Here is an 11,506-nt window from a genome sequence, read left to right as displayed (position 1 = left end):
ACATTGAAAGGCCATTCCTCTTGTAAGACTGCATGTTTTCAGGAATCCAGAAGAGAGGTGACATATCCACTTGACCTTTAGCTAGACCTGAAGGACCTAACTCTGCTACATATTCATAAGAAAAATTTGATGTTCTGCACAAAAAAATAATTACTATTTTAAAATAGTTTTCCAACCTTAAAATATTTATCACTCAAGAGGGAAGATGAGGAAATTACAAGACTGGATGTGAGTAACAACTAAAGAGTAGTCTGGGAGATAGCTAATAAATGCTTTTGGAATAATTAATGCATTATTTTGGGAATAATAAATGCATCCATTTGCTAAAATGAATAATTTCATTTGGAGGTGGATTTGAAGATAAGGCAGAAAAAGTAAAGATGTGACAGGATGTGAATGGTTAGGTTAAAACATTTAAGAGTTCCCATGGTGTTATAAGAAGTTAATATTTACCATGTACATTAAATCAAACAGAGGAAAGAAACCCTAAACTCAGGACTTCAGTCAGCTTTTGTTTTGTGATAATGAAACTCAAAATATCAGTGACTCCTAACAAAAATCATTGGTCCTTTCACATTCATAGATTTACTGTCAGATGAAGTGATTTGGCTTCAGATTAAAAATATGTTGGGTTCAGGTCTATCTCAAAAGTTTCTCATAGGCATCAGAAGTCACAAAGGACACGTTTAAAAATATATTTTTTAGCTATTGTGGCAATGTAATACTAACAAAACCAAAGAAAACTCACTGACATCAAGTCAATTCAGATGCATAGGCGTCCTAAAAGAAAGGATAGAAATGTCTCTTTTGGGTTTCTGAGCCTATAGTAATTTATAGGAGTAGAAAATATCCGTCCTCCTCTCTCAGAGTGGTCGATGGTTTTGGACTGCGGAGCTTGCCATTATCTGCCCAACCTGTCCTGAACCACATTAAAAAGTCACTCAGCTTTGTAGAATACATGACTTCAGGGATCAGATGAGAGGTGGCATATTCACTTGACCTTTAGGCAGCCCTTAAGGACCTAACCACCAGACCTGCTTACAAGACCAAAGGGGTGTGCAAACACATTGTAAAGCCTCAGCTCACAACAGGGTAGTATCCCTTTCTTCCACATTCCATTGGTCAAAGCAAGCTCGTGAGCAAATTCTATGTGAAGGAAGAAGGAAACAACTGGAACATTCCTGGTAAACCCTCAGATTTCAAAGCATACGATTGTGCCTATCTTTGAAGTCATTAAGGATAAATGAGCCCTAGTACGGAAATGATTACACATTGGCTGCCATCTGGAAGCTTGGCAGTTTGAAACCAGCTGCTCCACAGAGAAACAGTTACAGTCTTGGAAACTCAAAGGGGCATTTTTACCATGTCCTCTGAGTCAGCATAGACTTAATGGCAGGGACTAGAGTCAGTCATGGACAATTTTAAGTAAGGATGTGATGTTGGTGTTATCATTTGTTTTCTGAAAAATATCTGCATCTTTAAAACGTCAAAAATAAATTTAATCAAATTTCAAAATTCAGAGATTAAGGAAATTTGTATTCCAGAATAATGAACTCAATGAGAGAAAATGAATAGGCACAGGGTTTGAACAACTATTGGATATAATATATTTTAAAAATATTTTTATTTTAACATTTTACAATATAATCCTCTAATAAGAATGTTATGTGGTAAACACACCTTTATGTGTATATTAGTGTTTTATTGTTGTGTATTTTGGTGTGTTTTTTCTAAGTTATGGCAATCCTGTATGACCTTTTAAGATTTGGCCTCTTATATTGGAGCTACTATTTTGTCCCTATCCATGTTTTTTCATACTTACACAAATTGTCTTTAATTTAAAAAATCTGATAACGTCACTCTCATATTTAACTGCACATCATAGGGAGTGTTTTGTTTTGTTTATAATGTCTCAACTATCTTTTGTGTTGTTTATAAATTCTCAACTATCTTGGATTGCTTGTTTACATTAAGTCACCTTTAGCAATGAATCAATATGAATGAATGAGTGAATAGATGTATTTTTCAATATTCCATATATCATTTTCTTTCATAATATTTCTCAAATGCATATATTATTTTTCCTGTAAAAAACATATGAGTCATGAACATTTATTTCTGTGACTACTATTTCTGAATGGATTATGTGTCTTTAATTTTATATATATTAAATAATTCTAGCATACTGATGCATATTACAAACTGTGGTCATGAAAAGACAGGGTTTGTATATTATTGACTATCTCTACTGTGCTGTTTTGTGTTCACATAAAACACATTTATATTCATATCAACTGAGGATAAAAAGTAATGAGATTTTGGACAAGCTAAAAATAAATTTCTCAGTACTCTCTGTATTTCACCTAGTTTTATGTTTCACTTTCCTTATGCTCAAAAGTACATTTATACAATAAAAAATTGTCTCCTAAAAGATAATCTATAATCAGTAATCTACAATACAAAGCACAATAAATTTATATCTACTTACATGTAGACATACCGCATTTCTTTGAAAAAATGTTAGATTGTTACAGTTTCTTCTCCCTATCCATCACACAGCATACATAATTAAATTCACCAATACACTGAATTTATATTTATAGTCTTATTTTTCTTTTATTTTTCCCTTTGCTAGTGGCAGTTTTCTCAGAGACATTTTAAAATCTTTAAAACCTCTCTTTTAGCTGTGTGTTAAGCTACCTGGGGCACATGTGTATGCATTTAAGCAATAGCTGATCAAAAAGTGGACAAATATTCTAAAGTCATGTTAAATGTTTGCCTGTTTTAAATTCTTACTTTTCCTAATAATTATTTAGCTAGTTCATTAGTCTATAATACTTTAATATAATAAAAGGTGGTTTATATTTAATTACAATGTAGCAAATTAGCATTTAGAAAATATTAGCTCTATAAAGTTTGGGCCAGATTTTCAAAATTTAGTGATGAAAAAATTATATTTTTCCTGCTAAGTTTTATAAATGGCCTTTTGATTTTCTTCCAAAATCACTTTAGCTCTAAAATCCTAAAATGCTTTTGGATAGATGTGCATTTACAAATGATTTTCTATATTTTGATAAAATATATCTAATATACATTCACCATGTTGTGTTATTGTCACCACTATCTAATTCCAAACAAATTACACAACCTCAAACAGAAACTTAATTAATAACCCACATTTGTTTGTTCTTTGTATTTTTTAGTGGCCACTAATAATCACTAGGATCGATGCCTGTTCTAGATTTTTCTTCTGCCACCTGTCTGCCATTTTACTGACCTCGGTAGTTGATGTGTTGTTCCAATGCTGAGAGCTATGCCAAAATTATTTTAAATAACAAGATTAACCATGGGGAACAAATTACAACCAAGCCTCCAGAATCAGGCAAGATAGAAAGAAGGGCCCAGCATGCTCCTTCTAAAGATCAGTGCGTGAAAATCGTACACATAACTTTCCAATCCAATGCTGGGAGATGGCCCAGGACCGAACAATCCAGTGTTCTGGTAAATGCATGATCACCATGACTTGGTACTCACTTAGCAACTAACAATGGACATTTAATATAAATGGGGTAATACAGTATTATTCCTGTGTGTCTAAGTTAACTCATTCATAGTTCTGTCAAAAAATCATTGTTACCATAGGATCAATGAGAATTTGATTTATTTTTATGACTAAATGATGTTTCATTTTTTGTGTATATGTATATAAACAGAAACACATAAAAAGATAAGTCAAAAAGTATTGCTAAAATATAAATCTCAGTCCTACACACTGGTCTGAGAAGGAAAAAAATAAAATCTCAAATAACTCAAATTATTTTGTGATACACAAACTAGTTTCAAAGAAATAAACAAAAATCATAGAAACTTTCATTTTATAAAATTATCAAAATGTGAAGCAATTGCTTCTTGACCTTTGCTCCTTCTATATTGACACCCTTTTGAAGGCAGAAATGTCACCATTCTAATCTCCCTGTAATATTGCAATCTATAAAGCATCAAGACGATAATGTTTGCATCCTTGACTTCTGATTCATAGCAAGCTTATAGCCCAGAGTAGAGCTGGGCTGCCCAGGCTTTCAACTTCAGCGAGAGCAGAGAAGTGTATCCTGCTCCTGCAAAGCAACTGGTGGTTTCAAACTGCTGATTTTGCGGACAGTGGTCTAGCACACAGGCTCCTGGGATAGGACACCTGGCTCTCTGTCATCGTTTAGGAACAAATATCGAGTTCCTTTTAAGGGTGCTTTGAGCTTGAGAACAAAAAAGTTCAAAAGGCGAAAGATAGGGACTGTCAGATGGATAGGGTAAAGTTTTCCGGGAAATTTTCATAAGACAGCCCTTGCTACACACTAAAAGCAAATGTGTTGTCATGGTGAAAATACATTCCTCAGCACAAACTCTCTGGTCTTCTACTGACCAATATAATTTTCAGCTTTCTTCAAACTTCTCCCCAATAAGCCTCCATTATTATTCCCATTCTGTGTCCTTCAAGAAAATCTATCAAGATTAATCTTCTAAACTGACCACTTTGTCTTGGGATTATCTGGCCCAGTACATTTCCTTAGTTGATTAGGCTATTTTATTGAACATCCTATAAAGAGACATAGACAAGTGAATTATTCACAGAACACTTCTTCAATTGTCTAATGATTGCAGTTGTGGGTAGATTTTATGCCAACTTGATGGTACTTCTGTGGAGGGGGGAGTAGAGTTCAGCCAGTCAATCAGGTAGATTGGTCAGTCAGATACCTCTGGGTATGGCCTTTGTATAAAAAAGACACTGGGAACCTCTTTCTCTCTGGCCCTTTGCCTTTCTCCTCACTGGGACTCTATCTGCCGCCCAAGATATCCCCATGTGGGTTTCTGACCTGGAGAACTATCACCTGCCATGTTCCCACCAACTTTGGCTCCACGTGACTGCGCTCACCAGCCTGTGATCTCCCTGCTGCCCACTTCATCTTTCTGTCATGGACTTGATTTGGACTGGACTGAGATACCTTCTTCATATAACATTACCCCGCGATAGAACGTTCTTTCTTACACATATATGCGGGTCACTGGTTTTGTTTCTCTAGACCTCCCGCCTAAAATACAGATAGGTTTTTTTATAAAGTGCCATTGAGTCAGTGAAAAAAATCATCAAGTGATTTTAATCAAGTGTTGAACTAAACACTGAAGATTTGGCAGTTAAAACACACCCTGAGGTGCTGAGCTGAACTGTTTCCGAAAGCTGAAGACTAAGGAAGTCCTCCATAGACCACTTTTGCTCTGTATACATGGGGTTCCCATGTATCAGCATTGACCTGACAGCAAATGTAACAATAACATACTTCACCTTTAATGACATATGCTAATAGAATTATTTATAGTTATGAGGGATTTTTTATAATCACAATAATTCTGTGAGAAATTTTTTCAAAATATTAACTACAGTTTTCATAGAAAGATATTGAATTTTAGAAAAATTTCTCACTTACTCAAGATAACTTAAGTACCAAAGGCAAAATCAAGTTTCTTAATCTTTGGATCAGGTTTACTTTATAAGTATCTAAGAGTGTTTCTTAGCATGAAAAAAAGATAAATGAGCAAAGGGGGTATGAAAAACCAATTTGAAAAAAAGAAAGTAACTGTTTCACTGGGATTTCTTTTCTTCCCTCCCTTTCTTTGTAACTATTTGCATTAAAAGTTAAATTCTGAATGTGTAAAATTCACAAACTAGCTTTTAAAGGAAGCCACACTATTTAGATCTTTAATATTGATGGGCTGTTTTGTTGACTTTTTCTTAAAATTGCCAAGTCTATTCCAGGAAATAAGCATCTTACTGAGGAATTCTTCTAGCCTAAATTATTACAGTGACGTAATCCATAGCAACGGTAACGTGCTTCAGCAGGCTAGGCATATGCTGTTCCATAAATTGTCTCAGCGGCTTGTTGAGAGTCAACATAAGAACCATTCAAATTATGGAAGCAAATCTGGAAGCTAAAAAGCAGAATGGACCAGTAAAGCATCTTGAAAATAATCACCTCTCTTTTAAAACTGAAGCAAGATCTATTGAAAATCTACAGGACTTAAGAACGTCATCAAGTTTTACCACCAGCATGGTCAATAAGTGAAATCAGGGAAAGTACTTCTGCTCAACAAACTAGTACATTCCAGATCATCAAAACTTACCAGGAATTTTCTCTGAAATATAAGAATTTTTAATTTTGCAGTAGTAGTCAAATAGATGATTGCTACCTTTGGTAGGCCAATATAAATCCCAGCACACTAAAACTTGCTTTATCAGGTGTATTTTAATTTTGTATTTTGTATTAGGTGTATTATTTATTTTGTATTTTGTTTGTTAAGAAGTATGTATGTATGTGTATATATATATATATATATATATATATATATATATATATATATACTGCTTATTACTTTCAGAGGATGTTATGTTACTATAAAAGAAAAGAAGAAAAAAAGTAGTTTTTGTCAATGTTCTGGTCTCATGAGAAGCTGTTCTTTGGGGCGTGAGGGGCTTACTTTCCTGATTTGGAAAACAAAAAGGTGTTCTTCAAAACTCCTAAAATCTCTTTGGCACACATATTTCTGTTTGCCTGGTGGTTACATTTTGGGCTCCAGTCCGTAAGGTCAGCAGTTGGAAACCACTTGCAGCTAACCCAGGAGAAAGACAGGGCTTTCATACGTTTGTAAGCAGTTACGGTCTCAGAAACTCACAGGGCCAGTTCTACCTTGTCTTGTAGAGTCACTTTGAGTCAGCATCAACCCCAATGGCAGTGAGTTTGTTCTTCCTTTATACATTTTTGAAATTTCTGCTTTTTTTGTTCATAATTCATCTTTTTCTTTTCTTTACCATACTATGGATAATTATATTTTTAAGGATACATGGTATTTATGGTACAAATACATGGCACTTAAAAGAAAAGTTTAAATAAAGAGTATATTTATAAAATAAAATACCTTAGAAGTGTAGAAAAAGCAATATAATTTTAAATTTTTTATTTGCTATAATATATGAACAATCAAATAGATTGACCTTTTTGTATATAATAATTCATTTTTTCCAGTGAGGCAATCCTGGGGAGTTATATTAGTTTTTCTAGATAAGTTCACTTCCTTCATGTAAAAGAGGGCAAGTATTTTGGTCACTAACTGCGTGAGTCCTCTGCTCTGGGTAAGGTCTCCAATGACATCCGTGTCTCCAACATACACTTCTCATTATTTGTCTCAAATTCTCAGTAATATTTGTTTGTTTTGGTTTTACCTCTTTGAGTAATCTTTTTTAAAAAAATACTTACTCCCCCATCTTTTTTTGTGTCTCCATGATACTGCATTTGTTAAGACTTTTTTTTCTTTCCCTAGCTGGCAATTTCTCCTCTACATAGCCTCAGGTCTCTGTATTTTAGTTTTTCTTTTCTTTTCTCATGGTCTACACTTGACTGTACCACCACTTGCCTGTCAGTTTGTCGTACTGCGGGGGCTTGTGTGTGGCTGTGCTGCTGGAAGCTGTGGCACTAGGATTTCAAATGCCAACAGGGTCACTCGAAGTGAAATGTTTTCAGCAGAGCTTCCAGACCAAGAATACGAGGGTGTACCCCCAAAAAACAAACTGGAATTAATTTTTTCAAAGCTATTTGTTTATTTTTTAACCAAAAAACCTTATCACTTTCAAAGCACTCTCCATTACACTTTAATACATTTGTCAAAACTGCAATTTCATCCCTGGGAACATTTTTCAAACTCATCTCTTTGGATGGCTGACAACACCTCCTTCATTGGTTTTTCCTTCACCTCTTCGAAGCCATCAAATCTATCCTTTCATGGCCGTCTTCATTCACAGGGGAAAAATAGTAAGTCGCATGGAAGGAGGACAAGTGAGTAAGGTGTGGGCAGCAAGAGAGGGAGGCTGGTTTTGCTCCAAACTGGAGCACTGAGATGGTCGTGTGAGCAGGTGCATCGTCATGGTGACAAAACCAGTCGCCCGTCTGCCACAAATCATCGTTTTGTTGCACACTGTTATTTATGCAATCTTCTCAAAACCGCTAAATAGAAAGCTTGATTATCATCCTGGCCTGGTGGAATGAACTCTGATTGCACTATGAGTCAACATTTTCATCTGTTTGGGAAGTTGAAGGTTGTCCAGAGCCAGGTTTGTCATCAATGGATGTCTCACCTCATTTGAAAAGACAAAACAAATCTTCTCATAGCGCTTCCTGTAACCCGTGTTCAACATCACAAGTTTCTGCAGCATTTTTCCCAAGCATGAAACAAAATTTTCAGCTGCATGCTGTTCTCTTAAATAGGCCATGACAAAAAATGAGGGTCGAGTGAAACTGCTGTTATGAAGAAATTCACTGTGACCAGAGAGAACCTTCCCAGGCATCACCACTGGGTGCGCTAACTCAGAAAAAGTCGCTTGGTGCTCACTGAGCAGGGAAAATGAAAGCTCCACCCAACAGAGCTTTTTCCCGTGGTTTTCTTTCTTTCTTTTTTTTTTTTTAGGGGGGTACCCCTTCATATACAACTAAGAAGACATTGGCTCCTGGGTTCAGAGGAAGAAGCCGCTGAAAACCTTATGTGCAGCTTCAATCGTTAGTATTGCCTTCTCTTTATGATGCCTTGCCTTTATGATGCCCCACTAGCTTTACCTCCAGTATTCTTTAACATCCCCATTTTAATCAGTGCCTGGAAAACTCTACAAAACTAAGTATTTTAAATTTCTATGCATTCAACTCTCTTTGATTAAATCACCTCAATCCATTACTTGATACTTTTTTAGTTTATGGTCTGGCATATCTTCCTTTGATCACTTATTGAGATGTGATCAGTTGCTTAATTCGACCCTTTTCGACATTGTGATGTGTTCTAGCTCTACACATGTGATTGTACATAGGTTTCTGTTGTGCTATGGGCAGAATTGGAGTAAGATGTATTTTGAGTATTCACCTTGCTTGACGGTAGGCCATGCTTAGTCATCCTTTTTTCCTAGGTAATCTAATTAACAGTAAGAAAGAAGAACCAGGAGAGCAGTGAGTCCTATATACTCAGATACCCATCGACACTGAGTCACCTTGATTCAGGAGAGAGCCATGATTCCTGAAGAGTGGCAGCGGAGCAGCAACAGGGGCCTTCCCAGCCTGTGCAGCAAGTGAGCTGAATGTCTCCAGGCAGGAGCTGGCGAATAGAATGCTTTCTTTAGTTGGGAGTTTGAGTTGGTTGATCTATGGAGCTGGAACTGAGGGTTTTCAGACATGTCCTTTGGAGCTTTATTGGCAGCCCTGAAAGATATTTGTAAGAATTCTAGAATAACCGTGTGGCCACATTAAGGGGCTGAGGGCCAGACAGAGGCTTGACTGTGAGCAAGGCAGAGAGTTATCGGATTAAATAACTGTATCCTAACCTGAATTGTCATCTGAAGTGTAGCTTCTCAAATAGTCCCCATCATTGTTAGTATCTTCTGTGAGTTATATGGGACCATTGCAATTCATTATAGAATCCACCCGAGAAGCAGAGCGCATTGGGAGGAAAGGTTAGTGTCAGAATCGGAAAGTTGGAAGATGGGAGCATGGCTGAGTGAGGTCATAGAAGTTGGCCTCACAGAAATTGGCTTTGGGTGATGCTGATATAGAGTATGATTTTCTTGCCTATTTGGAGGAGATTAAATGTGGCATCTCTATATCAATTTTTACACTCGTAAATTAAGTATTGACCTATTTGACAATATTATAAAAGAAGAGAATCTATTATTCTCTAATCTAAAATAAATCCTATTTTGATAATATCAGAGCACTAATTTCATCCATACATAGGATCAGTTTTATAAGTATTTTTAGTGTTTCTTCTCTGTAGACAAACTCTGTGAGTTGTTTCTCTTCGTCTACAATTTAATCAGATGATACTAATATATTGTATATACTTCATTACATAATTTTTGTCTCCTTATGAATAATCTCTTTTGCTCCATTTTTATTAAGTCCATCATACCTCATTAGGATATGCTAAAGAGTCCCAGTGCTACAATAGTTAAGCATTTCACTGCTCAGAAAATGATTGGTAGTTGAACCCACCCAATAGTTCTGAGAGTAAAGGACCAGGTGATCTTTTCCCTAAATATTACAGCCTATGAAACTCTGTAGGAAAGTTCTACTCTATCAAGGTTTCTATGGATCAAAATAAATTCCAGCGTACCTGACAATAGGTCAGTTCTTCTCCAAATTACTCCAAATCTATTTCATGACCTTTGCCAGGGAGATGTGTAATGTCTGTTAAATATTATTGCCAACTGTCAATACTTTGTAAATCATTTTTATACATGAATTTCCCCTATTTTTCACGTGTAGTAAAGAGTAAAACTCAATGAAGTGAAAGAAAACACTCAATGAGATAGATTGACACTGTAGCCATGTAATCATAGGCCCCCCCACAGGGACAAATATATAGCTGGTGCAGAATCAGACAACATTTCATTCTGAATTACATAGGCATATTAGACCAGGTTGTCTAGAGAAACAGAACCAATGGCACTCATATATGTATATGAAGGAGTTTTAGACCAAGAAGTCATTTTACATCAAGAAGGAATCCCAGTTCAGTCAACTTAAGTCCACAGGTCTGATGCAAGCGGGAGTCTTCTTCAGACTCACATCAAGGAGTCTGATGATGCAGACAGGTGAAGTGGGCTGTACGATCATGGAACCATGAGTGTAGAACTAATGGAAGAAAGGTCAGTGGAAACATGTCAGGACACCAACAGCTATCCGGGTAGGTAGACCCACTTGAGATTGCCCTTGAAGTCAGGCACAGAGTCCAAGGAGGGAGGGAAGGAACAGAGTCACACCTCCCAGGAGGCTTCATCAATCTGATACCTGACTGAAAAGTTGGATTGCACCCCTATGCAAGTGCCAGTTGACATATAATCCCACTGCCACAATAGGGTTTCTGTGAATCAGAAATAACTCAATGACAACTAACAGCACTCTTATCTACAATAAATGTAAGCATAGAACCATAATTGCTATTTCAGTTAATCTGTATCCTTTTCAAACTTTAATCCTCATTGCTCACTAATTATGTATTTCGTTTTTTTATTTTTAATAAATTTCATTTGACAAATAATTGCTATAGTGGCATAATAGTAATATTTTTGATTTTGACAATTAGTTGTTTCATTATTTATAAAGGTGCACAAAGAGAATGCTTCTCCTTTCTATACTTGCAGCAAACCTGGACTCAGTTGTGTGGGGTTTTTTGCATGCCTTTATCACTAAAAGCACAAAAATATGGTCAAAGAGCTTAACCTACTTTTACCTGAGAGGGAACTTATTGTATGAGATTTCACATTGAATGTTGCTCCAAGAGCCAAAAGCTAGACTTGATTTTCTCTCTGAAGAACAGAGAAAGCATGTTTTCCTCGGAACAGAGCATTTAGTAGGGCCCATTAACTGACAGGAGTGTATCGGGTTTTTTTCTTGATGCAATATTATTGCCTCTTAGGAAGATGTCA

The sequence above is a fragment of the Tenrec ecaudatus genome, chromosome 3, assembly GCF_050624435.1.
Source record: "Tenrec ecaudatus isolate mTenEca1 chromosome 3, mTenEca1.hap1, whole genome shotgun sequence".
In the NCBI taxonomy this organism is placed as follows: Eukaryota; Metazoa; Chordata; class Mammalia; order Afrosoricida; family Tenrecidae; genus Tenrec; species Tenrec ecaudatus.
Note: the sequence above shows the minus strand (reverse complement) of the source record.